Source organism: Sander vitreus, chromosome 10 (assembly GCF_031162955.1).
Source record: "Sander vitreus isolate 19-12246 chromosome 10, sanVit1, whole genome shotgun sequence".
In the NCBI taxonomy this organism is placed as follows: domain Eukaryota; kingdom Metazoa; phylum Chordata; class Actinopteri; order Perciformes; family Percidae; genus Sander; species Sander vitreus.
Window position 1 is genome coordinate 26,713,272 of NC_135864.1, and position 27,769 is coordinate 26,741,040.

The 27,769-nt window shown below is 39.3% G+C and overlaps 1 pseudogene; it reads right to left on the reverse strand.

Moving 5' to 3' along the window:
- Positions 1-364: 364 nt before the first annotated feature.
- LOC144524270 (uncharacterized) lies at positions 365-27,393 on the reverse strand (annotated as a pseudogene).
- Positions 27,394-27,769: the final 376 nt, after the last annotated feature.

Consider the following 27,769-nt stretch of genomic DNA (forward strand, 5'->3'; position numbering starts at 1 on the left):
AATGTACAAAAATACAAATATGCAACTAAGACATAATATCAAGACAAGTATACATGGAATGGGATGTAAAGTGCAAAAGGTAATAGTGCAAAGTAGTGTGCAAGATGCATATTGGAATGATAAGTATGTAATGTGTAGAGAAGTGGGTGAGTGGCCAAAGTGTGGATGACCCCACTTATCTGCAGTTCAGTAGAGTGATGGCAGTGGCAAAGAAGCTTATGTCTGGTTGTTTTTGTGCGCAGGGATCTGTAGCGCCTGCCAGAGGGGAGGAGGTTAAAGAGAGTGTGTGCAGGATGTGTGGGGTCTTTGGTGATGTTCTCTGACCGCTTCCTGGTCCTATCAGTGTACAAGTCCTGGAGGGAGGTCAGGGGGCCCCAATGATTTTTTCAGCTGTCCGAATTGTGTGTTGTAATGTGCGTTTGTCCTGTTTTGTGGCTGCCCCAAACCAAACGGTGATGGATGTGCAGAGGATGGATTCAATGGCAGCAGTGTAGAAGATGCCCAACAGCTCTTGTGGTAGGCCATGTTTCTGCAGTTGCCATAGGAAGTACATCCTCTGCTGAGCCTTTTTAAGGATGGCGTTGATGTTGGACTCCCACTTCAGATCCTGGGAAATGATGGAGCCTAGAAACTTGAATGAGTCCACATTTGACACTGGGCTGTTGGATATTGTGAGGGGGGGGGGGCAGCACTGTGGGGTGCTTCCTGAAGTCCACCACCATCTCCACAGTCCTGGATGAGCCCAATGACAGTTTCCTTTTGAAGCATGAGGGGACTTCGCACAACTGAATATGCTAGTATTTCCATTAATATTAAATGTTGTTACATTTGCATTGCATTTGGTATTGCTAGCATCAAATTAATGCCCCATAAGCTCCCTGGCTGCCACAACCACCAGGGGTGGTCAAACTCAATGTCACTAAAGGCTGGAAAATGAGAATCACATCAACATGCATAGTTTGACATGCTTTTATTTAAAAGTCCTATATTATTGCATGTCTCATAAAGCTTTCTCATTTACAGTTTGGTCCACATAAAGCCCCCAAAAAAGTCAGCAAAACAGTCCCTTAGCCACTATAGAATTTCACAACGCAAAACAGTAGTTACATTTTTAAAAGCAGGCTACCACACAGCTGAAAACTCTGAAAACTCTCTGCTTCTGTGGGAATTTCTGAGTCTCGAAGTCAACTAATCTGCCAAATTCTTGCTTTGGGTGTTGCATAACAGCATTTTGAAAAACACTTTCCCGTCTTTTTGGTTTGGTGCGAAAAAGACAGGAGCTAGGAGGGCCAAAATGTATTATAAACCGCGGGCCTTGAGTTTGACACATGTGACATACATGAACATTACATTTCATTAAATCACCAATACCAAAAACGTAGCATATAAGGAGGTTGGGGTAGTGCAGGGAGCCACGGCAGCAAACTGTGTTGGCTTGAGTGTATCAGGGGAGTAACAGTGAGAAGTGTCACATTATGATGGCTGTACTATTACCTGCGTGAATATGATTGGATGTTACCAGCTGTGAATGAGACATTTGTGAAGAATGAATGACACAGCTAGTAACAATCAGCTAATTAAAGTACAATGTTCAGCCTATACTATGACTATGCTTTATTCAAATAATATGCCAGAATGAACAAATACAGTCTGGTACAGTCATTAATAACCACTGTGCTGCTTTCGCTTTCTATTTTTAATAGAAACACTCACATTATTACTTCCAATCACTACTACAGTTTTTTTTTTAGGCTACTGTTAGTGAAACTAAACACTTGTGCATATACCTTTCACGATCATTTATCAAGACAACAGGAAACACATGAAGTGTTCAGCGTGCATTAAAGGTATAATATGCAGGATTTTACTTAAAAACTAGTGATGTCGAATGAAGCTTCATGAACCACTAGTTGTATTTGTTGATCCAAATGGCACTTTTGGTTTTAAGAAAAAGGCTCAAGTAATGGCAAAATCTGTGCTTTTTTGTTTCATTCAGACATCACTGTTAAAAAGTATGTATAGACTCATACAAAAGTAATCCCTTTCAATCATCACTTAAGACCCATAGAAGTGTGTGGAGGTGTCTGTATCTGCAGAAACCCTGCCCTCTGCCTGGATTCTCTTTTTTCTTATTATTTCACTGTGTGGGACATTTATGGGCGTCAACAAAGAGCCTTTGGGCCCCAAGTGGGTGTTTACCCCCAGCCAATAACTGTGTCCAGGGTGTGCAGCCCATTCTCATTCCCAACCCTCAGCATTTGATACTGACACACAAGGCACCTTTTAGCATCTGTATAATACAAAGCGGCGGTATTTGACAATGAACGGATAATTACGTTGCTTTGTGTTTTTATGTGCTTCAGTGTTTCCCCATTGACTTTTTTTCCTGTCCCATCCCAGTCATATGATGAATAGTGAAAATGACTCCCATCCTGTGGGAAACACACACAAATCCCGTAACCCACAGGATTCCTGAAAAAATGTCTGCCTCTATTACTCACCACTCTGCTGCTAGTTTCTCTTTACAAAAGAAAAGAACTCCTGACATTCACAAATGTATTCAAATTGCTTCTACTTGTTCCGCTGTTTTTTTTTGTTGTTGTTTTTTTTATCATATTGAAGCTCCTGCAGGTGTTTCACTGTGCAATGTGCATTATACCAAATTTGGTAAACATAGGTGTTGAATTTACATTGACAGTTAATCAGAAAATGGGAGATGTCTTACTAAAATATGAGAAAGGATACATTTAAAAATAGGGGCGATGGTCTTTAATATACTGTTGTCTCACATACATGCCAGTATCCAAATAATGGCTAGGGCTCAAATAATAGCAGGTGGCACGGCCAGCACAAACAAATAAAGGCCAGACACTACAATGGGCTGGGAAAAAATCATTAGGGAAATCATGTATTCCTGAATTTCTTCTACTCTTACTGCTTACTTGGCAAATTCAGCTTAATGTACACAGCACTTATTCCTTCTGTACAACAACATGATGTTATACTCACTCTCAGCTGCTCTGACCTCTCTTTCTGACAGAAATACTGTTTTTATTCACAAAGTAATTTAAATTGTTTTTCTACTCTTACGTTTTTTAATTAGTGTTAAAGGGCAACTATTATATAGCATTTTCAGGATTATACTTGCATTTTGTGTTTGTACTAGAACATATTTACATGCTTTAATGTTTAAAAAACACTTTATTTTTCTCATTCTGCCCATGGCTGCTGCACCTGTATTCACCCTGAATGAGATGCTCTGTAAGAGCTCCTGTCTCTTTAAGCCCTCCTCCCGAAAAAGCCCAGTCTGCTATGATTGGCCAGCATGCTTCCTGGAAACTCCGGAGCCTCCACTCCATGTTTCACTAGTTGAAGCTGGAGCTACTGCAACGGAGTATATAGCAGGACTTCGTACCGTGAAAAATCACCAATAAAGGCTTCTGAACCAAACACTACCCAATCGGACATGTCGCAGCAGTAATGCGACCTGGAATTGGGGAGAATTTAACAACATTGGCAGCCCAGATGACATTGTTTACTGCCGTTAGCCATGTAGCTACTATAGTTAGCAGTAGACACTAATAGAATGCAAATAAAGGCTTTTAAACCAGATACTACATAAACAGAAAATGTTTCAGGAGTAATGTGACTTGGAATTGGGGAGAATTTAACGACACTGTCACCCAAAATGACATATTTTACTGCCGTTAGCATGTAGTTAACGTTACATAAGACAATGTTAACACCGCAGTCGCTAAAAAAAAACACTCCAGTCCTGCCTACTTGGAGCAGATGACCAATCATAGTAGGCCAGCTTAGAGTTGCGGAAGACTTAGCCGAGAGTAGAAAAAACTGTTGAAACCAAAGTGTTCAGAATAGTTGGAAACCTGAACATTTTAGCTCACAGGGATTTGTCTACATGTTTACCTCTTTATTTGAGGTTATTAGTTTTGGCCACGTTTAACATTAAAATCCAATTGTAGATATGACAGAAAACACTGAAAAGCATAAAATGTCCCCTTTAAGCTTTACTGTCAATACTATACAATGCTTCCTGCGGATCTTTTACTGTGCAATGTACATTAAATGAAAAGTACTGAGACAGTTAAACCTGGAAGATGTGTTTAGTTTATTCAGGGTTCCGGCCTTAAATTTTAGGCCTTAAAAAGTCTTAAATTCGCTGAAGTATTGTGTTCTAGGTCTTAAATAATTTTAAACATGTCTTGATTTTCATATGTCCATGTAACGCTACCCTTAATGTTCTTCGAAATGCTCGTGGTGTTGTAGTTTTTTCTTTCAATAGTCCAAATATAATTTGCTTTATATGTACAGATTATTATTACTCTGTGTCATTTTTTATTCAATTTGAATACATTTATTTACTTTGCAAGTACTTTTGTGACTCTGCATTTCGTTGTACTTTAATGTCGTGAAATAGGTCTTAAATTTCATTCATAAAGGTCTTAAAAAGTCTTAAATTTGACTTGTTGAAACCTGCAGAAACCCTGTTATTATTAACATTATAGCAAATAAGAGTGGGTGCAGATCAGAAAATAAGCAAATGCCATACTAAAATATGATAAAATATGCTTTTAAAAATAGGGAATATATACAAGCCAATATTCAAATAATGACTAAAAGTTTTAAATAGTAACGCGGAATAGACCCTAATAGAAGCCAGGTCTGTTATTTACTGTAATTTTGTACTTATTATAAGATACATTTTAATATCCTTAGAAAACTGCTCTGTTTTAAATCCAAGTAAATTCAGTCATCACTGATATATTATTATAAACTTTATTCTTCATATACATATACATGAACTGCTTGCCTGGGGACACATTTTAAAATGTTGCATGTTTTGAGATGAGCTCTGCACTGACTAGAGGGCTCTCTAATTACATTCATTGGTATTAATCAATTGTGATTGCAGCTGAACACCGTCTCTGTCTATTTTTTTAACATGATTTGTATCAAATGACAGTTCTCTCGAGGAAAATGTCCAACTTGTAAAATAAAGCAACCTTAATAACAACCTCTGCTGAATAAATGTTTTTTGGGATTATTCATGATTGCATTGCTACTGCAATCACTCAACCAGTTGATGATTAGAGATAGATGCGCAGAGCATTTCTGCACCCAAAGCATGCCTTTACATAGAGTACTTTCTCATGTGAAAGAATTACAGAGGTGGATGTTTTTCCCCCTCAGATAATGAGCAGAAGAAAGTGACAGAAACAAAAGCAGAGGAACTGACAAATGTTATACGCCCAGAAGGCTGACTTGAACTCAGATTGAACCGATGTGCCAAGACTGTCAATATGCGAGTCATAAAGGACATACTGAATGCGCCGTGTCTACTTCAGGAAATTATTTAAAAAAAATCAGTTTCTCATATAACATCTTTACTGCTTATAACAAGACAACACCATCCTAACAACCAGTGTTGGGGAGTAACGGAATACATGTACCGGCATTACGTATTGAGAATACAAATTATGAGTAACTGTTTTCCATTACAGTTACAATTTAAATAGTTGGTATTTAGAATACAGTTACATTGTTAAAATCAATGGATTACATGACGATACTTCTCTGTATCCACTCTCTGAATAAATTAAGGCAACTCCATGCATTTCCCAGAAGCCCCAATATGAAAACGAAATAATGAGCTATTTGCGTGATCACTGATAGAGGTAGAGATGGAGCCGGAACCGGAACAACAGAGCCAGGGCAGGAATGTGTTTCTATCTTGGAAATTCAAACAGCATTTCACATTAAAGAAAGAACAGGGAGAACGAAATATAACTGCGGAGTGCAACCTCTGCTGGCCAGCAACCAACCTCCTTTCAGCATCTAAATTACTCCACCTCCAACCTGAAGAAGCATCTTAAAGTAAGTTATTTTTTTTATTTATTAGCCAAGGGTAGTCGTCTGCTGTAGTTTTACTGGTCACCTTGCTATTTTATAGTTGACCAGCGACTTTACATTCTCCTGTGTGCTGATTTACTAGCTCCAGAGCCATTGAAAGACTGACCCTTTTTGCCGTTTGACATGCTAGCTAACGTTAGCTAAAATTAGCTTTTGGTAGCTTAGACTGCGGTTAGATTTTTGTAGCATGCAGTTCGGGACTACAAATACAAAAATCGATCTGCTTGTTCAGGTACACATTCAGCCAGTTTGAACAGAAGAACACACCAGAATAGGCCTGTTTAGTAAGCTGTGTGTGATGGCTGCATTCCTACACTAATATGTTACAAATTACATTTTGGGGCATATATTATGTAACGGAATACGTTTTGAGTATCCTTCCCAATGCTGCTAACAACATATCAACACACTTATAACAGAAAACCTCTTGTTATAAAAAGATAAGTTGGTATGCAGTTACGTTATGTAGTTATGTAACAAGGAACTTTCATATGTTGTTTTGAGCAAATTAGCAACAAAACCAAAAGTCAAGACATTAAGCCTAAGTGGGTACAAAGTAGATAAAGGGCCCAATTAAGCAGCATCTGCTCTTTGCTTTGGTGGGAGTATAATGCAAAGGCAATTTAATGGCAGTTAATGGTATTTCCTTAAGTATGTGTTCACTGAGAGCAATTTTGAAAGTCCAGGAGTAATGCACACTACACTTGTAACCATGGTGCTAAATTTCATCTAATCTTCTCAAGAGCAAGTTTTTGAAGGGGACACAAATGATACAACCAAACTTGTATAGGATATGTGGAACTCCACTAAGCAGGCTGGCAAGCTATTGTATTCCCTACATTGAGTGAAGTGATTTGATTTGATTCAAATCGGGGAGCTTTATGGCTCCATATGTGCAGTTTAGGTAATAAAATGCAACATTACTGTATGAATAATTGTTTCTGTTTCTTCTTTCCATCAAAGTAACACAAATGACAAAAACATTTTTTTTACAGCCGGTGTTTGGTAATCTGATGCGCCGGATGGTTTGTTACAAAGAACCATCTGAGAAGCAGTTATAGGAAACTGTTCGGAAAAGGGCAGGCACTTTCAGAAAATTCTTGGCATGTGACTGGATGAATCATCTGTCAATCAAACTCTTGCCAAAGCCAGTTGGGGGGTGATGGCATGCAGCAAACGGCCTTGGGTCAGATTTGAACCCAGGCTGCTGGCAAAGACTGAGCCTACATGGGGCGCACACTCTACCAGGTGAGATAGAGGCCGCCCCAAGATTGATTTCTCACGGACTTGTGGCTTCTACAGAGGCATAAACATTTGCATTTGTTTCACAATCTTCTAGCTCATGGTCAGTCTATCTTGGATGGTTTAGACATTATGGCTAGTAATCAAAACCCTTATGGAGAAAAATAATGGAATTTTCACTTCAGCAACCACTGTTGAGCTCTATATGCAAACACTGCAAAAACACTGACTGCAACAATGGTAAGCACCTTGAACGCTAGATGGCTGTTTTATTTAGTAGCTTGTATGCAAGGACAGTGAATAATGAATGATGGAGAAAGCAATGAGTTGGGGCAAGTATAGTCTCTCATTTCCAGACCTTCCTCCACAGCGTTGTTCTCCTTCTCGTCTGCAAAATTACGGTGGCCGACAGGGGCAAACGCCCTGCAACTTAAGAAAACACACACAAATAGACAAAACACAAGCAAATTAAGAAAACAACTTCATTAATTTGACAACACATGCAGCATTCAGCAAACGCGCTGCAAATACACACAACACAACCAAACGCGCTGCAAATATGAAACGATGCAAAAAGAAAAGCACACAAAACCAGAAAACAAATGCAACAAAAAAACGCAGCATCCAGATTACACAACGGAAGTTCTCCAGACCTCTAGAGGGAGCAGCTAGTGGAACAGCTTGTTTTTCGACCCCACAGAGAGAGAGAGAGAGAGAGGGCGAGAGAGAGAGAGAGAGAGAGAGAGAGAGAGAGCAACTGCATAGACTGTAAATATTAAGTCTATGTTTGAGATATGTTTTCTCTCGTTTGGTGGGTGTGTCTCGGCTCAGGTCACAGGTGATACTCAATCAGCAGAGACGTCTGTAAACTCGTGGTGATAAAACATTTAAAACTGCATCAGCGTTTAATGTTGACGTTTGTTTAAGCCATATTACATGAGAGGGTTTAATTTCGAGGTCCGAAAGGCGCATTACTGAAGTATAGGCCTACTCAAGTGTAATATTGTGATTATACAACAACGGTTACCAACAAAATAAGTGATCAATCTGTATTCATATTGTGGAGCAATTCGCTCTTGAAATACAAAAAAACAGACAGGATTTATAGTCCCTCCCTGTTTAGTAAACCAGCCAATTTACCGTGGGATTTATCAATCTGAATAAATCCCGCTCGCACATATAAACACAAAACTGCTTTGCTAACTCCGACGTGTTGTAAGTAAGACATCTGCTGAAAAAGTTCTTGTATTCATTAGCATGATTGTCGTACTGTTTAGTTCACAAACATCCAACACACCAAAGTACAAACACATAGCGGACCAGACGCAAGCTTTTATTTTGAAAAGCCGAAGCTCGGGGACGGCACCAGCCGGGAGGGCATGAGACAGGAGCATAGACTGTATATTATTAATATATTATGTTGTTAATAATAATAATAATAATAATAATAATAATAATAATAACATGAATTTAATATACAGTCTATGGAGTTCTCCGGGCTGCAGCCATACCCGACTCTAATAAAAAGGCAGAGCGCTCTCTCCCCGTGGGGTCGAAAATCCAGCTGTTCCACTAGCTGCTCCCTCTAGAGGTCTGGAGAACTTCCGTTGTGTAATCTGGATGCTGCGTTTTTTTGTTGCATTTGTTTTCTGGGTTTGTGTGCTTTTCTTTTTGCATTGTTTCATATTTGCAGCGCATTTATCTATTTGGTTGTGTTGTGTGTATTTGCAGTGCGTTTATGTATTTGGTTGTGTTGTGTGCATTTGCAGTGCGTTTGCTGAATGTTGTGCATGTGTTGTCAAATTAATGAAGTTGTTTTCTTAATTTGCTTGTGTTTTGTCTATTTGTGTGTGTTTGCAGGGTGTTTGCCCCTGTCGGCCACCGTACAAAATAGCCTCGGGAAGGAACTTGTTTTGGTGGAACATGTGTACGTTCAAAAGTTGTTTTAGTCGTGCAACAGAAAACTCAGTTTGGACAGATAGTCTAGCTAACAGTCTGGATTTACCCTGCAGAGCACAAAGAAAGCGGAAGATAAAGGACATCCAAAAACGGACATTCGAAAAGAGTGACTTCCTGCGGAATTTCCGGCAGAATGAGAGCAATCCTGGAAGTGGAATGTCGTGGATATAGACTAGGGCACGTACAGTGATAGGGCTGGGTATCATTAAGAAATGTTCAATACTGTTACTGATACCAATGCCGTGACTTTAAAACAGGTTCCTAAACAGTACTTTTTGCAATAGCAATTTTATAAAAGAAAAAGAAATTACATTACACATTACGGCACAAATCGTTATTTATTTTCAGCTCCTACTACGTGAGCCCCGTCTCTGTGCGTAAAGTAGAGTTTTTCCTGCGTGTCTCTACGGCGTGTAATGTTAGACAGCCAATCACAAACATTATTAGAGCATGAAGCATGCTGCATGCTTATTGGCTCACTGATGCAAATGAGATTTACTTGTTAGGTATTGAAATTGGGTATTGAATGACGAGGCTGGTTTTTCGATACTTGATATTTCAGAGGCAATTCGGACGGTGCCTAAAAGGTATTGAATTCTATACCCAGCCCTACACAGTGATGTTGATGATAGTGATACATACTTCTGTACAGCGTGTACAGCAAGCACAGTAGCTTTTTATTTTTCATTCAGTGTTGTACAGAGAAAAAAAGTCCTGTCGGTATCCTGAGGGCATGGATCAGCAGGATATTTCTCAGCTCCTGTGGGTGCACACAGCATGTGTTGTTGAATGAAATACAAGAGCTCTACTACCAGGGCCTAATGTGGTGCAAGCAACTTGGCTAACTTTTTCTCTCCCTCTGCCTCTGAATCTGCCTGCTTCATCTGCTAAATGAAAGGGGAAAACAATTCACCAGCTCGGCTTTCAGGATTGGTGCAGATCTAATGCTCAGCTCACGTGGAAGAGCACAACGTGCATGGATGAATGAATGAAGTGAAAGGGCATTCCCCCGGACTCCATTTGAAGTCTGCCGTCTTCTTCTGCAGAATCCGTCTTTCACAGGAAAAAAAGGTCATAGGTCTATCAGGATGAGCGACTTCCAGAGGTGGAGATTCATTTCTCTGCTTACATGTAACATAACACAGGGCTGATAAATGAAACAAGAGGGCTAAACTGGAGCTGCTATATTTACCTTTAAAGCCATGTGACAGGTTGACTCTGGGTTAATAGAGCGTTTGTGTGGAATGGAGGTCACCGGTTCTGGGCTCTGCATATGCAGTCACTTAAAATAAAAATGGATTCATCATTTCAACTTCTCATTTCAAACATTCCTATAAAGTATAACGGCACAGAAAAAACAAAAATGTATTAATGCGCTACATTAATGTTAACTTTAGTTGGGAAAAATGCATTTACTAGTTGGCAATATCGCCACAACTTTGATTTAAAGACACTGTTGTGCAAACCAAAAGTACAAGTATTGTCAACGGCGCTAACATCTACTTCAAATCTGAAGAAACACTTGGAGGTAAGTTGAACGTTAACATTAACATTACAGGAACATGCTCGGCATCGTTGAAACATTGCTAGCTATAATAACATTTTTAGTTAGTTCACACAGGAATGCTTTAATGAGAGCAAAAAGATTTCTTAGTTGTAATGAAATAATAAAGAGAAAAATAAAATAAGAATTCATTGATCAATTCTGTGGCAGTGTCTTTTACTTAAGTGCATATTTATTGAAGTGATCGAAGAGTAATCCTAAAGTAATCAGATTACATTACATGTTTTGGGTAATCCAACTGATTACATTACTGATTACAAAAATCGCCATGTAATTTGTAGTCAGTAATGGATTACATTTCAAAGTAATCTGAACCAACCCTGGTCATTACTTAGAATTCCTCATTAGGGTGACAGAAACTATGCGCTACAACCTTAATGTGCAGCAGGTGGAGATGTAGCGATACAGTTGATGTGAAACCGAGATAAACTGTCAAATTTGTAGTCATTCCTGTAAATCCCACCGTGATCACGTCTGTTTTTCAAGAGGTGGAGAATTTCCCCAGCAGAGCTGACCATTGTAAATTGCATGACCTTGGTAAATAACACATAATCAACCTTGTCATCAACTTCTGTAAACACGTCTCCTATTATTTGTGGGATCTTCACTTAAATGCACATGTAATGAGGAGAGAGAAGCACTTTTTAAGCACTGGCTAAAATGACACAAACTGCGTCTTCTGGCCTGGTGTGTCTGATAAACACACTGCATGTGTGTGGAATGTGGGGGAAAAAAATTGCCGCAAAAGCGTCAGTCTTTGTTTTTTTCTTTCATACTATTTCTGTCCACATCACAGACAAGTAAACTCTGAACAGTAAACATTTAAAGTAAATATAACTAGCTTTTAAATGTTTCTGAAACTGTGTACTTTTTCATCTGATGATCATAAATGACCTGTAACTCTAAACGAGACTAACAGTAAAAAGCTATTTTTTAAATAGTTTTTATTAAGGCCTTTGCCCTATGGGGTGCCGTTTGTAAAGCGGCTCACGCTGAAAATAACAGCAACATTTTGTCACATTTAGCTTCAAACAATGTTTAAAAAACTGGTATGAATTTTTGACGGTCACTTTTTAGCACATTTACAACAATATTTGTCAACTTAGAGATATTTTAAATAGTTAAATCTAAATATTAAATGTTACACCTAAATGTTAAATGTTAATCTAAATGTTAAATCTAAATATAAATGCTAAATCGAAATCTAATTGTTAAATCTAAATGTTAAATCTAAATCTAAATGTTAAATCTAAATATTAAATCTAAATCAAAATCTAAATCTAAATGTTAAATCTAAATATTAAATCTAAATCTAAATATTAAATCTAAATGTTAAATCTAAATATTACACATTTACAACAATATTTGTCAATGTTAAATCTAAATATAAATGCTAAATCTAAATCTAATTGTTAAATCTAAACGTTAAATCTAAATATTAAATCAAAATCTAAATGTTAAATCTAAATCAAAATGTAAATGTTGAATCTAAATCAAAATCTAAATGTTAAATCTAAATCTAAATGTTAAATCTAAATGTTGAATCTAAATGTTGAATCTAAATGTTTCGGATGAAACTAAATATTTAACTAATATGCAAATTAAAAATGCTGGTAACCGGAAGTGCCAAAATAAAAGCTTGAGGAGGTCAGTGTATGTTTATAGTGTCAAATAACAAATAAAAACCATCTCATCCCTGAAAACCACCAATCAATCTCAAGGCCAACTTTCTACAAGTTACTGCAAGACTATAATATCCCAACGTCAAAATTTCAGTATCACAAATAAAAACTGAACACCCAAATGTTGGAGAAGTGATGCTTATGGGGCATCTCCGCTCCAAAATCATTGTGGTTCAAAGACAACGTGTAAGAGATTCACTGCGAAGGATGGACCCAATTGGTGTCCTAGCCAGGAGGAGAACAGCAATAGCTCGGCGAGTATACTCTGTCCCACATCCAAATTTCATATGGCATGTAGACGGAAATCATAAGTTGATTAGGTGGAAATTGGTTGTTCATGGTGTCATAGACAGCTACAGTAGGATGTTAATGTTTCTTCACTGCTCCAACAATAATCGTGCTGAAACTGTAAGAGACCTCTTTACTGCAGCTGTTGGACAGTTTGGCAGACCACTACACATCAGGACTGATCACAGAGGAAAGAACATTCAGATTTGGGAGGACATGCATGCGAGCAGGGGGGAAGGCTCTGTCTTAACAGGAAGTTCTGTACACAACCAGACGATCGAGCGTTTTAACTGAGACTTGAACAAAAACTGCAGCCATATTTATGCACCCATTTTTTATGAACTGGAATCCCTGGGTATCCTAGACATAGACAATGCAACAGACCTATTTTGTCTCCATTATGTCTTTCTACCCAGAATCAACCGCACTTTGGAGGAATTCAAAGCTGGATTTAACTGAAGGAAATAGAACACCAGTTCAGCTTTTTACTCTGGACAATGATTTGCCTCATCTTCAGTAGGGTAATTTTTTGTTCCTCACCAAACTCTCAAAGAGGATTTTCCCCATTGAATCACAGGGATTTGAAAGAACTGAATTATGCCATTAACCTTCTTCAAAATGACAACAACAATGGCAAAACATTGTTTCAGAGAACACAATAGTTTATTTTTGAAAAACTTGTAAATGTGTGATCTCAGCATAACATGGACAGCTGGGTAACATTAGCCTTATTGTACTTTCAAAAGTACACTGTGAAACAAATTTTGATGTTTTGTTGTGCTTCTTGAACTGCAAGATTTAAAGCCTCTTGCCAGCATATAGATGTTTGAAAATTACACGATGGCACATACTTGATGTCAGTGTTAAAAAGGCTGCAGACACACTTTTGCGTCTGTTAGTTTTTTGCCAAGTCAAAAGCAATGGTACTGTGGATGAATACAAGATGACTCCTGTTATGTGAAAGAACAGTGAAATACTTTTCAGGGTCAACTGTCTTCCACTACATTGCAGTACATTGTTCCTGATTTTTAAAGTACCTAAATATGCAAAGTAAAACTACTCAGTGAAGTAAAACGATACCTGTCAGTGTTTTATATCTTATACATTACATACATAACTATTGTAGCTTTATTATGTATCTCTGAGAAGACTGCTGTTCATAAGGTAAGAAAAAAACAGTTTTCAGCTTTGTGACGATGCATTTTGCAGCTAATCCAAAAGGTTTTGTAAAGTGCTTGAGGAGTAGGAATAGGAGAAGGAATTTTTTCAACACATGAACAAATACATTCTTCAGCTTATCACAAAACATTCAACATCAATAAATCTGAATATACATGGCTTTCAAGGGTAAGGAGGGGAATTAAAAATTGTAATTGGAAAAGTACTTCAAATTTCTACGGAAGTACCTTATTTGAGTAAATGTACATAGTTTATTCCTTCACTACTGTTTCAGTATAAAAAAACATGGGTAGTTAGATTCATCAACAATCATTGTTAAAAAACACACATCACAAGGTTAGTGATTTATTACTCCAATGACTGATTCCATAGCCTTCCAATCATACAGTACAACATCTTACAGTATAAAGAAGGGTCAGATACAGTTCTCACAGAGGTAAACACTTTTTGTAATTAACATCCACAAACAGGAATAGAGTTTTTAACAATCCAAAACCACAGAAACCACATGGAAACCAGAGCCGATAGCTCTATCAATCCTTTTATACTAATACGTACAGCCAAACCTAAAGTCCTTAGCCTATAAAGAACTCAAAGGGGCTACGGTTGCACACTCTTCAAGTACAGCTACTGAATTTTTTTTTTTTTTAGTGATATATTATACTGATTGCATATGGCTGGCTGTTGATTTACAGAAATCAGGAAGTGATAGATGTGTTCACGTAATGTGTACATCACAATGTTGCATTTTTATTGCAAAGGAGCTCTTAACAGAAAATTTCATGATTAAAACAGGGCAAAGAATGTGGAGCAAGATGGGAAAACACGAGCTAAAGTATTTCTTTTTGCAGTTTTTGCAGTTGAAACCACTGCTTTATAATATGGACAAACTATGTCCTCTATGAAATACACTTACACATGGACACAATCAACCACTGGGCTGTAGTGTAAAGTTTTAGGGTTGTTACCATGAGGGGGGCAGAGGGTACACAGAACACCACAGCAGCCTGATTTGACAAACATGGGGAGCCCTGCACTACACAGTGGTGTATTACACTACAGGGGTTCTTTTACAAATTAACTGATTTCAGTAAATTATAGTAGATATACAGTAAAAATTAAAACTAGGACAGTACACTTATGCTCCAGTTGTGCTTGCAAAAAGATAAGCCTTGTACTTTTAATGGTAGCTGTTAAACATCTCATTGTTTAAATGGTGCTGAATAAAGATCCATTCATTAGTGCTACTAGGAAGCAGTAGTTAAATTCATCATCATCAGCCATTGTTGTTGCGTTCACAAAAAGGTGAAGCTCATTTGCACAAGTGTGCGCGATGGGAAGATGTTTTTTTTCATCATGAATAAATATTAATTTAGGAGTTGGATGAAAACCAATGGCTGGGACTTTGCTGCTCCCTGTAGCAAACGCCAGGCTGTGACCAGGGCTCAAAGTCTTCAGGAATGCCTCCTCATTGTTGGTTAGAGTCCTGTCCCCATATGTGTCTCTAAGCTCTTTATCTAAAAGCAAAGGGAAACCAGTGTTGACTAGGAGACTGGAAAATACTCAGGTTTAAGAAAGCCTGAATCAATGAAAAATTGAGTGACTAATGGATTACTGTATAGGTATTTTGGTGAAAAAGCAATTTTATTCTGAAAAGCAATCCGATAACAACTGTATTCTTGTTTGTGGTACATAAACATTAGATAGGCACAGCTTCATGAGTTGTAAAGAATAAAATGAATCTGTAAATTTCCTGGATTGCCTTATTGTATAATATACTGAATTACAAATACATACTTACTTTCAACACATTGGAGAAACTCCCTAAATTTGACCACCATCAACTCCACCTTAGCTCTTCCGTTGCTCCCCAGTACGGAGTAGCTTGGTTTGAGAATACCAACTACAAAATCAGCTTCTTGACCTTTGTCCTCTCCTGGTATGTCAAGCAGCACACGCAAGCTGGGGTTCTCTCTCAGGAGTGATAAAACCTGGAGGGAAATTCAACACCATAAATGAAAGGCCATAAAGATAATCAAAGATGATACAGAACTGCGAGGTAAATCTTACTCCATAGTGGGACAAGCCATCAATGAGTTGATCAAGACAGCTCTGCTGTTGCACAACAGTATGGTATAGAACTGCATTTTTCACAAACACATCTCTGTTGGCCATGGTGACTACGAGTGGAAGCCCCTCTACTTGATATTGCCATGAGTCACAGCAGCTGACTGCTTTCTCCAAATCATCCTGCAAGGTTGCATGTTGAACCTAAATATTACAGATCAAATGTTATTTTCTCAAATTAATGCATTTAACCAACATTTACAGAAGTACTATGTAGACTGTGCATTTCACTTAATAGTTACTTACCTATGACAAGAAAAGTTGGAATTTTCAGTTATTTATTTGGTAATATGAAAACAAAATTATTTTGATAATGCATTCCACCAAAATAAAAGTAACTGTACTGCTGTGGAATATTCAAAAAAAGCAAAGGCTTACTACAATAGTCTTCAGATCATAACATTGTGCATTACCTTATTGAGGTTCTCCCTTAAATCAGGGTCACCTATATCATCAGGTGTCACATGAGCTTGAAGGATGTCCCCAGACACAATTTAGTCCACTACACTAGGGGACAGGAATGCAGGTGGTTCACCCCCTTGCACTATTATTGTAGACATCATCCTGCCAATGGTTCGATACACTCCATTTTGCAAGTGGAGCATGTTCAGTCTTGGTGTGCATCCATTTGGTGTGCCTGAAAGATTAAATAAGTTAAGCAGCACATTCTGTATTATTTTCTCTGGCATTTACAAACCAATATTTGTGGTCAGGTAGCCACAAAATATATAATATATAGATATATATATATATATTTATAAAAAACCTTCAAAAGCTCCACTGTCCTGGAAGATAGCCTTCACCAGTAAGCGGAAAAACTCTCGTCTGGGACCCCCAAGGTCAGCAGCATCTTCCACAGCATCATGTTCATCGCTTGCAAATGTGACATAGAGCGTGTCACAGCTTTCTGCAAAACTGGGTCTCTTAAACACACGTAAGGCTGTGGTCCAAACATTGGCTCAACTGATATAGATCTGTCTTGTTCCCAATGTAATAACTCTCTCACTGTGAGCTTGTAGAAGGCCTGCAATTTCTTCTTTGCTCAGCATTTCAGATTACCTATATTAAAAAAGGCAATGACAAAGATAAACAGACCTTTGGCTATCTGTGCATTTACTCCACTATCACCTTCAGTGCACGATGATATAACTGGTCGATGTTGTTTGCGATGTTTACACTGGTGTAAACAAGATATTTACCGTAATAAAAAATTACTTGTAACTCTTACTTTAAAGTATTAACAGCAGGTCCATCACACTCTTCTAGTAGACTACGCTGAATTGCCTCTTCAAGAGCCTCATCTTCCTCCAGATAAACAGGGCTGAGCAAACGGAGATAAACAGGGACAGCAGAAAATTCAGCAGAAATCAGAGAGAGAGAGAGAGAGAGAGAGAGAGAGAGAGAGAGAGATTTTCATCAGAGGTTCATAATGTAAACAGACCAACATCTACACTGCTGTATTTCTATGAAGCCCAAACAATATCTTACACAAATTCTGCCACATTATAAGGAAACACTTGTCTCGGGTCCCCTGCCTGGCCCTGACTTTCACTCTTTGAGTGCTGCTCTCTGTCTCCTGACATCTGGCTTCACTTTCCCTCTGTGATGAAGGCACTATACTCCGCACTGCATAAAGAAAAGGAGGTCAAAGGGAAATATCTTTGTAATGATGTTAATCTCATTTTATCTAAGTGCAACTTAACCCTAATTCCATCTTTAAGTGTTTTTCCTTTTAAAAAAAAAAATGTAAAAGGCAGCCTTTAAGGATTTAGGGTGAAGCAAAACTGAATGAGATGAGCTCGGTTTGACAGTCGCCTCTCCCTTTCAGTACAAATGACTGAATTGTGCTACTAAGCTCAGTCTACACCTCTTATAATGACTTGTAGATAGATGAATCAAGACATCCAATCCACAGTTTACAGGTTGCTTACAGTGATCCATTTCAGGATGACAAAAAAAATTTAAATAAAAGAACTGGGGCTTAAATTCTGTCAGGCTGGCTTTTGTTAAGCTTTGGTCACACTACAGGACTTCCAAAGTCTTAAGATCACTGTACTGTTCACACTACATGCCTGTCTTGTACTCAGGAGTGTTGTGGTTTGCACACTTCATGACTGGGGGGTGAAATCACACATAACTTTACATTACATTTGGTTAAAGTTTGTTGATTGCTCTCGGCAAGTGGAAAATCAGGGCTACGTGTAAACTCAACGTTTGCAGTAAATAAAGCAGTAATTACTGAGTTGTCAAGGACAAGGGTATACTTTATTAATCACACATACAATTTAGTACAGTCAAACTTGTCCTCTGCATTTAACCCATCCCAGGAGCAAGGGCAACCATAGCACAGTGCCTGTGAACTAACTCCAGATTCTGAGCCAGTGCCTTGGTCAAGGGCACTGACTGGATAATTAACCTAAATGTGCCCCTTTTTGATGGTGCAGGAAACCCACACAAACACGGGAGGACATGCAAACCAGGGCTGGACCGGGGTTTTTTACCGAGTTACCATACAGCCCATAGAAAACAATATAAACAAGTGCTTTAACCTACTTCTTCTTTGACGTGATGGACTTTCTTGCAGTCTGTCATTTTCACTCCCTTGACTGATGAGCTCACTTTCACTTGTGGAAGGTGACACTGTATGAACTAAATGACATGTTATGGACAAAAGAAGGGAAAATATATATATCAGTAATTGGAAACAAAGTACTTAACATTTTTAATTAATTACCCATATCTGAATTTTGGGATGAGCAGAATTAGAACAGATAAAATGTTATAAATAAATGATAAACCCATTGCTGTGAGAAAATAACTGTTGACTGTGCCTACAACCTGTTGCGAAACAACATTTCAAATTCTCACACCCACCTCTCCTTCTCCAGCCCACAGGACTTTCAAAGTCACTATCGGAGAGTTCCTCAGGTTCCTCCTGGAGAAAAAAGTATGTTATGTGTGGTATATTATACACCAAGCCAGTGACAATGCAGAAGTATTTAACACTAAGTTAACCTAAAAAAAGGATATGTTATTTATGTAAAGAAGCAGAATAAGCAACATACATATTTTTACTTCTAATACATTGAATTTTGTCCATAACTGAAACTCTGTACTGTCATATAAACTGTTTACCTGTACAGGTTTGCGTATTAATGTCATTACATAGAGACAAGTGGCTGAACTAATCGAGGCAACTTCTTTTCCACCCCACAGAAAACTGCTCGAGATGTTTGGTTTCATTAGTCTTTTGCATCCCTTGACTGTACTTAAATACTCAAATGGGAATGACTGGCCCATAGACAATGCAAACGTTCTTCTGAAAATGGCAGTCATTTCTTCAAGTTGTGCTTCAGACCAGTCAGATGTAAAGGAGATCTTCACAATAAGGCCATCTTGTGCCAAATTTGCTCTTGAGTCTCCCCTTGGAATGCGGAATGTTGATGCTGACGAAAAAGGCAAGCACACAACATCTCTTGTATAGTGTTTGCAGGCTTTGTTTTTTCTGATAAAACGTGTGTAGCAGGCCTTTAAAGAACTGATGGAAAGGAAACCTGAAATCAATGAAAACAAAGACACCTGTGCATTACAAGAGAGCAATACGTTTTTAGTTCATTGTGAATGCAAACTGTAGATGCAAACCAACTAACTGATAGTATCATCAACCCATCATGGGGTCTCTATACGACTGATCGATTTGCCAGGTGGTTCATTAACCTTTTTTCGTCATTAAGCAATTCATTAAATCAAAACACTGGTGTTGTGTAAAATATGCCACCATGATTGGAACTAATGCCGAAACATTACGTCACACAAATTAAAAAATCAACAAACAGCCAGCTAGGTTACATGAGTATGAAAGTATACTGAGTGGTATGATGTCCCAGTGGAGGTGGTGGGTGTGGCTGGCCCCGGTGTGTTATTGTAGGTGGTGGGAGCCTGAAGAGACATTAGCAAAATATTAGCAACATTATATTTCATGTGTTTTTAATGTTTATATGCCCAGCAGTCAAAAACCAGGGTTGAGATTGGCAAAGGAAACAAAGAGATATACATTTTATGCTTTTTTACAGTATGCAATCTGACTCTGGTACCTTATTCACATTAAATTAAATGTCTTTATCATTGTGACTGCCTCTGTCCTCCATCAGCATTACTCTCTCTCTAGCCAAGCAGAAAACGGTTTTATCTTGTGAGTAAAGGCCAGCAGGTAAGCCAAGGTGAGATGTCTGACTGAGGACAGAGGCAGATTTCCATTTGACCAACAATTTACAGTGTCATTTGTGACAAGTAGCCTCCATTAGCTGTAACGCTAAATTATATAATTTATGCTTTGCTGCTCAAAACATCTTCACATAATCTTGAACTCACATTTACTCATGAGTTCATCCCACTGCGTCACTTAACCGGTGTGAGTTTTACGGTTTATAGAAACAAATGTGCTACACATAAAGTGCATGGTGGTAGTAGCAAATCTCTACTGCCTACCGTTAGCTAGTTTAGTTTAGTTAAGTTAGCCTTGACAAGAATCCAATACTACGTGATTTGGAAAACATACTTACCGAGGTGGCCTGTGGTGGCCCTGAGGCGGTTGCTGTTGCTGTTGACAAATTTTGTATAGCTGCCAGGAAGGCTCTACCGATGTTCTCGGCTAACGCCTATTCATTGGACATTTTCGCAGAGCGACCATGACTGACAGTACCGTACTTGATCAGGGGCGGACGGGGATAGGCTCTTGCTGGCCTTTATGCAAGCGAACATGACAGATCAGTCAAAGTGAGCCCCCTCGTGGCTGGCTATAGTGGCTACAGATCATAAGTCCCGCACCCTTCATAAAAGTGACACTAAAAACTCAAAGTACTCTTCAAATACAGTTTCTCCAAACGTGTTTATTATTTTAGGTAGTTATTATCACGATAATCCATGTCCAAGAGTCCATTTCCCCGGATGAGATGGTTTTTATTCGTTATTTGACACTATAAACACACACTGACCTCCTCAAGCTTTTATTTTGGCACTTCCGGTTACCGGCATTTTGAATTTGCATATTAGTTAAATATTTAGTTTCACCCGAAACATTTAGATTTAACATTTAGATTCAACATTTAGATTTAGATTTAGATTTAGATTTAATATTTAGATTTAACATTTAGATTTAACATTTAGATTTAACATTTAGATTTAACAATTAGATTTAGATTTAGCATTTATATTTAGATTTAACATTTAGATTTAACATTTAGATTTAGATTTCATATTTAGATTTAACATTTAGATTTAGATTTAACATTTAGATTTAGATTTAACATTTAGATTTAGATTTAGATTTAATATTTAGATTTAACATTTAGATTTAACATTTAGATTTAACATTTAGATTTAACAATTAGATTTAGATTTAGCATTTATATTTCATATTTAGATTTAACATTTAGATTTAGATTTCATATTTAGATTTAGATTTAACATTTAGATTTGACATTTAAATTTAGATTTAGATTTAACATTTAGATTTAGATTTAACATTTAGATTTAACATTTAGATTTAGATTTAATATTTAGATTTAACATTTAGATTTAGATTTAAATTTAACATTTAGATTTTGATTTAGCATTTAGATTTAACATTTAAAATTTAGGTGTAACATTTAATATTTAGGTGTAACATTTAATATTTAGATTTAACAATTTAAAATATCTCTAAGTTGACAAATATTGTTGTAAATACGTTAAAAAGTGAATGAAAATTCATACCAGTTTTTTAAACATTGTTTGAAGCTAAATGTGACAAAATGTTGCTGTTATTTTCAGTGTGAGCTGCTTTACAAAAAGCACCCCATATTGCCCGGGTCATATTATTCCCTCAAAGTCACAAAATGATTTACAGCAGGTAGACGGCGCTACAGAGCAGACAATCTGATGGGTCACAGGTTTCGGTGTAACACTGGAAAAGCCTGTGTTAGTGAGTATCCAGCCAGGTAAAGGGTAGCAGGAAATGTTTTTTATATCGGCCTAATTGTATTTTAATTTGATTTTAGAAGTTATCTGTTGTAGTTATGGCTGATACTGAAAAAAAGGAAATTAAACGAAGAACAAATTAAAGCTAAAAGGGAAAGTGACAGATGACGCGCGAAAACCTGAGTCAGTCCGGCTTTCAACAAAACCAAAAAAGGAAAGGAAAAATAAAAACAAAAAAAATGACTGTAGAAAGAAGAGCTGACCCAGGGAGCCCTGGTAGATCACCTGGTTGTACGAAGGATCAGTCATTACCACAGTGCCCCCCCCCCCACCCCCTCCCACATTCCTGTCTTCAGCTGTCCTATTCATTAAAGGCCAAAAAGCCCAAAAATACTCTAAAAAAGAAAAAAGACAAAAAGAGAACATAGGGCTGACCCATGGGTAGGGGTGCAGGTGTGTAGGCACAAAACTCTCTCTGTATTTCTCAGTATGGCTATGTTCAGAAGATTGTGTCGTCCAGCAACTTTTGCGCGCAGAAACTCGAGTAAAGATATTGACCTCTTCTGAAGAGTCCATCATGTTTTTTTAATCCTCCGTGTCCTCCTTGGCTACTAGCAACTGCATGGAGGAGGGGTGGGGGCTGTGCGCGATCACGGAACTTCGCACTATAGCTTTAAGTCATACTCATTCTTATTGGTAGTGTATACAATGGATTTATGGGTTTATGAACTCAGCAAAAAAAGAAACGTCCCTTTTTCAGGACACTGTATTTTAAAGATAATTTTGTAAAGGGTTTAAACAATGTTACAACCATAAACAATTAATGAACGTCCACCTGTGGAACTGTCGATAAGACAATAACAGCTTACAGGTGGTAGGCAATTAAGGTCACAGTTATAAAAATGTTTTGGAAAGTGCCTTTCTACTGACTGAAAAACACCAAATGAAAAATGCCCAAGTTCCCTTCTAATCTGCTTGAACGTGCCTTAGTGGGCATTCACACCAAGAAAAGGTGGCTCGGCGGCAAAGAGTGTCAATGAAACGGCCCATTTGTCCTGTCCTGTTGTGTTCTTAAACTGCCCAACAGGTCGGGCATTGGTCCAGACTAGGTTGGCCATGAAAGGAGGCATCCGCAGACATCCGCCATCCCATATCCATCTTCTTGAGAGGGATAAAAAAGTGCACAGGAAACAAAAACCTTGAAAAAATGATAAACAACCCTGCCAAATCACAGACATGTCGATTTGCACGGGACTAATATTATCACAGGACCTTGGTGTTCAGCGAAATATGGTAGGTCAATCTCTACTGGCTACCGTTAGCTAGTTTAGTTTAGTTAAGTTAGCCTTGACAAGAATCCAATGCTACGTGATTTGGAAAACATACTTACCGAGGTGGCCTGTGGTGGCCCTGAGGCGGTTGCTGTCGCTGTTGACAAATTTTGTATAGGTCATTACTTGACAAATTACAGACATGGCTGATTCACACGGGATTAAGATCACAGACAACCTCTGTAATTATTAGAATTTACCTGAGGTCACCAGGTAATACTAATCATGTGCAAATAGGGCTTTAGGCATGCTGCAAGGAGGCATGAGGCCTGCAGATGTGGCCAGGGCAATAATTTGCAATGTCCGTATTGTGAGACGCCTAAAGCCCTGTTCGCACGGGATTAGGATCATCTGGGGACCTTGTGTAATTTAGAAATTACCCTCTGAGCCCCTCATCTGAGTTTCGTGTGGTGCATTTGCACGGTATAAGCAAAGCCTGTAAATAGGACTTAAGACAGCGCTACAGTAAGACAGGAAGGACAGCTAAGCATCCTCGCAGAGGCATGTGTACCAACACCTGCACAGGATCGGTACATCCGAATATCACACCTTTGGGACAGGTACAGGATGGCAACAGCAACTGCAAGACCTGGCAAATCGGGTTCAGTCTTGCTATGCCCTCTATTGAATAAAAGTCCTTTGATGTCTACATATACCTCCCTTTCACCAAAACTCTCTTCTCCTCATGCTCTGCTTCCTCATACTCTCCATCTTACCTCCCTCCCCCACATCTCTTCCTGTCCCTTTGGCCTCTATTGAGTGTCGCTGATCATGCACTGTGGCTGAGGAGGCCTGTTAAATTGAATCAGAGGAATCATTAGTGCTCCCCTGAGGTGTGAAACTGTGACACCCTGAGCCAATGTCCAAAGACAGCCTTTATAGTTTGGCTAACAAGGCATGACAAGCGCAGGCACGCAGGTGAAAACACACATGGATACTGGGGGTGCACACATACATTTGAATGAGGCAGATTACAGTGGGTATTCAGATACTGGGGGAACCTAAGGATGGAGGTATATATCAATATCAATAAATCAATTCTGTTTTAGCCTCCACGTCAGTCTTAATAGATCTGTGAGAAAGTTTATCATTGTTTATCAGTTTTAGGCTAACTTTATTTCTGTAAGTCAAGCTAATACGTGTAATGTTAGGCATATCGTTAGCTTGGTCTCAGGATCCCACAGTCTCCTCATTCTTGCTGCTGATTCCCTCACATCTGTATCCACTTTTGTCTTCATAAAAGCTTAGTTTTTCTGTTTGTCAACGTTCTGAGTTCTTTACATTGTTGGTAGGGAATATCACAACACGGGAGCTTTTAGGCATTTTTCTGTTGTTTGCTAGCAGACAGAACCTTCACGCAATACAAGTCAATGAAGAGCGGAGAGTTGTTTTCCCCTCTGTTTTCTGTCTCTATACTGTATAGAATGAACGGCACAACACTGTTGGACATTGTTGAGCAAAGCTGTGCCGTAATACATCTTCTTCCGCCTATTTTCCCCTACTGGGGCATAGGCCGTCTACAAGGATTCTCCAACCATCTCGGTCCTGAGCAAGCCTCTCCAGCTGTCCCCAAGTGTAGCCTGTCCTCTTGATATCAGTGTCCAGGTCTCGCTGCCAGCTTTTTCTGGGTCGACCTCTCTTCCTTTCCCCTTGGGGATTCAATGAAAGGGACTGTCTGGTGATGTTGGAAGTGGTTTGTGGAGGGTATGCCCTAACCACCTCCAGCGTCGTTGGATGATCTCTTTGTCTGCTTCGAGTTGGTTCGTGCATTGCCACAGTTTCTGGTTGCTGATGGTATTAGGCCAACGGAGCTGGAGGATGCATCGCAGACATGTGTTGATAAATGTCTGGATCTTTCTGGTGGTGGTGACGGTGGTCCTCCAAGTTTTGGTACCGTAGAGAAGGACTGACTTCACATTGGTGTTGAAGACCCTGATCTTTGTTTTGATGGACAAGTCCCTTGAGCACCATATATTCTTCAGTTGGAGAAAAGTTGTGCTGGCCTTTCCGATCCTCGCCCTCACATCTGCGTTTGTTGACGGAAGGTGAAATCATCCACCTCTTCCAGCGCTTCGCCTTCCAACATAATGGGTAATGTGGGGGTGGTGTTGACCTTCAGGACTTTGCTCTTCCCTTTGTGGATGTTGAGGCCGAGGCAGTTGTCTGCGACGGTGGTGGTCTTTTATTGCATCTGCTGCTGGGTGTAAGAGAGAAGGGCCAAGTCATCCGTGAAGTTGAGGTCGTCCAGCTGCATCCAGAGCGTCCAGTGGATTCCATTTTGCTTTTCACTCCTGTCTGTACATGGAAGGCGTCGGTGAGTTGACTTCGGTGAACCACTCTGCAGATAAGTCCCTCATAAGAGTTTCTGATGATGTTGTGATTTTCTCAGGCACCCCGTAGTGTCTAAGTGACCTCCAGAGTGAAGTCCTGTCCACACTGTCGTAGTCAATGAAATTGATGTATAGGGATGAATTTCATTCAAGACACTGTTCCAAGATAATTCTCAGCATTGCGATCTGGTCAGTGCAGGATCTGTCCTTGCTAATGCCGGCCTGCTGGTCTCATAGCTGGTAGTCGTCATCAAACCTTCTATAGTTTGAACAGGAGCTTAAGTTTCCTTTCTTTGGTAGTTTGATGATGTAGCCTTCCTTCCATTCTGCGGGGATGTTGCCTCTTCCCAGATCTTCTTGAAGAGTGGATGGAGCATCTCTACCGTAGTCTCTGTGTCAGCCTTTAGCGCCTCTGTAGGGATACTGTCGGGTCCTGGTGCCTTGCTGCTGTTCAGTTTATTTATGGCTTTGCAGTTCTCCTCCTTGCTTGGTGCACTGTAGTCTATCGACAGATCGCTATCTGCTGGCTGGATGTCAGGTGGGTTCTGCGTAGCTGACCTGTTTAGTAGCTCTTCAAAGTGCTCCATCCATCGTCACTTCTGTCCTTCCTCATCCTTGATTTGTTTTCCTTCTTTATCAGTTACTGGTCTCTCTGGTTTACTGAACCTTCCAGATAACATCTTTGTGGTGGCTTACAGATCTTTCATATTTCCATTTCTAGCTGCCTCTTCCACTTCTGTCGCTAAAGTCTCTACATTGTTCTTTTTATCCACTTTTATACTTTTCTTCACACTCGTTTGCATGAGTATACAGCTCTTTCGCCTTGGCTTTCTCTGCACGTGTGTGGCTGTTGACTGCTGCCTTCTCTTTTCTCTCTTCTATTTTCTTCAGTGAGTCTGTTGAGATCCACTCCTTGTGGTTGTGCTTTTGCGGGCCCAAGACTTCCTGGCAAGCTGTCTTCACCGCCTTCCATTTCGTGGCTATAGTTTCTTCTTCTTCTATCAGATCTTGCAGGTGTTAGTTTATACTCCTCCCTGTTGGTTGAATCCTCCAGAAGCGCCATGTTGAATTTTTGTTGCTGGTTTGTCTCCCCTGTATAATTTCTCCTAAGTTTTTAATGCAGGCGACAAGGAGATGGTGGTCTGAAGCAACGTCGGCACCTCGTCTGACACGTACATTTTGAAGTGACCTCCTGAACTTGGTGATGCAAAAGTGGTCGATCTGGTTTTCTGTGGAGAGATCTAATGATATCCAGGTAGCCTTGTGTATACGCCTGTGGGGAAAGACATTTCCTCCGATGACCAGGTTGTTTGCGGCGCATAGGTCTGCAAGTCTCTCTCCGTTGTCGTTCATTTCCTCTAGGCCGTGCTGCCCCATGACCTTCTCAAAGCCTGTGTTGTCCAGCCTGATCTTGGCGTTGAGGTCTCCCATTACTACGGTGATGTCTCTTCCTGAGTAGCTTTGAATGATGGTCTCCAGCCTGCTGTAGAAGTCTTCCTTTGCATCTTCCTGTCTTGTTTGTTGTTTGTTGGGGCATAGCGCTGGATGATATTCATGTTAATTTTCCTCTTCTTTGTTCCAAATACATGCTGCTTTCCAATGAATTTATTGAAGGGTCTGTACTCGACACTCAGAACACAAATATAGCAGTAAAGAAATATTTGCCTTGTAAAGATATAGTGGAGTAATGGCGTCTTGGGCAGAGAATGAAGTCACAGACCCTCTGTTTGTTGTAATCTGTGTTTCTCTGTTCTTTGTTTGATTAGCCAGTCCAGTCGCACACGGGTGTGAGTCCCTCCCATTGGCGCGTTTGTTGAAACTTGTGATGTCCAAATGAAGCTTCATGAACTACTAGCTGTATGTGTTGACCCAACTAGATGGTGCTCTTGGTTTAAAAGAAAAAAGGCTCAAGTAATGGCAATTCTGTGCGCTTTCAACCCTTTGTTGAACAGAGAGCGCCATCTAGTGGGCTCAGAAAATACACAAAATGCTTCATGAAGCTTCACTAGTTGGCCCATCCCTTGGGTTCATGTGTATTATCATGCGCACTGAGGACAGTCCACCCCGGTTGACAGCCACACCGGGAGCAAGGGGGGCCCGTCCCTCCCCGCGGGGAGAGAGGGCACAGCGAGGGTTATTGACGTAAAAGTCACATCAAATCCGCCTTGCTGGTTCACA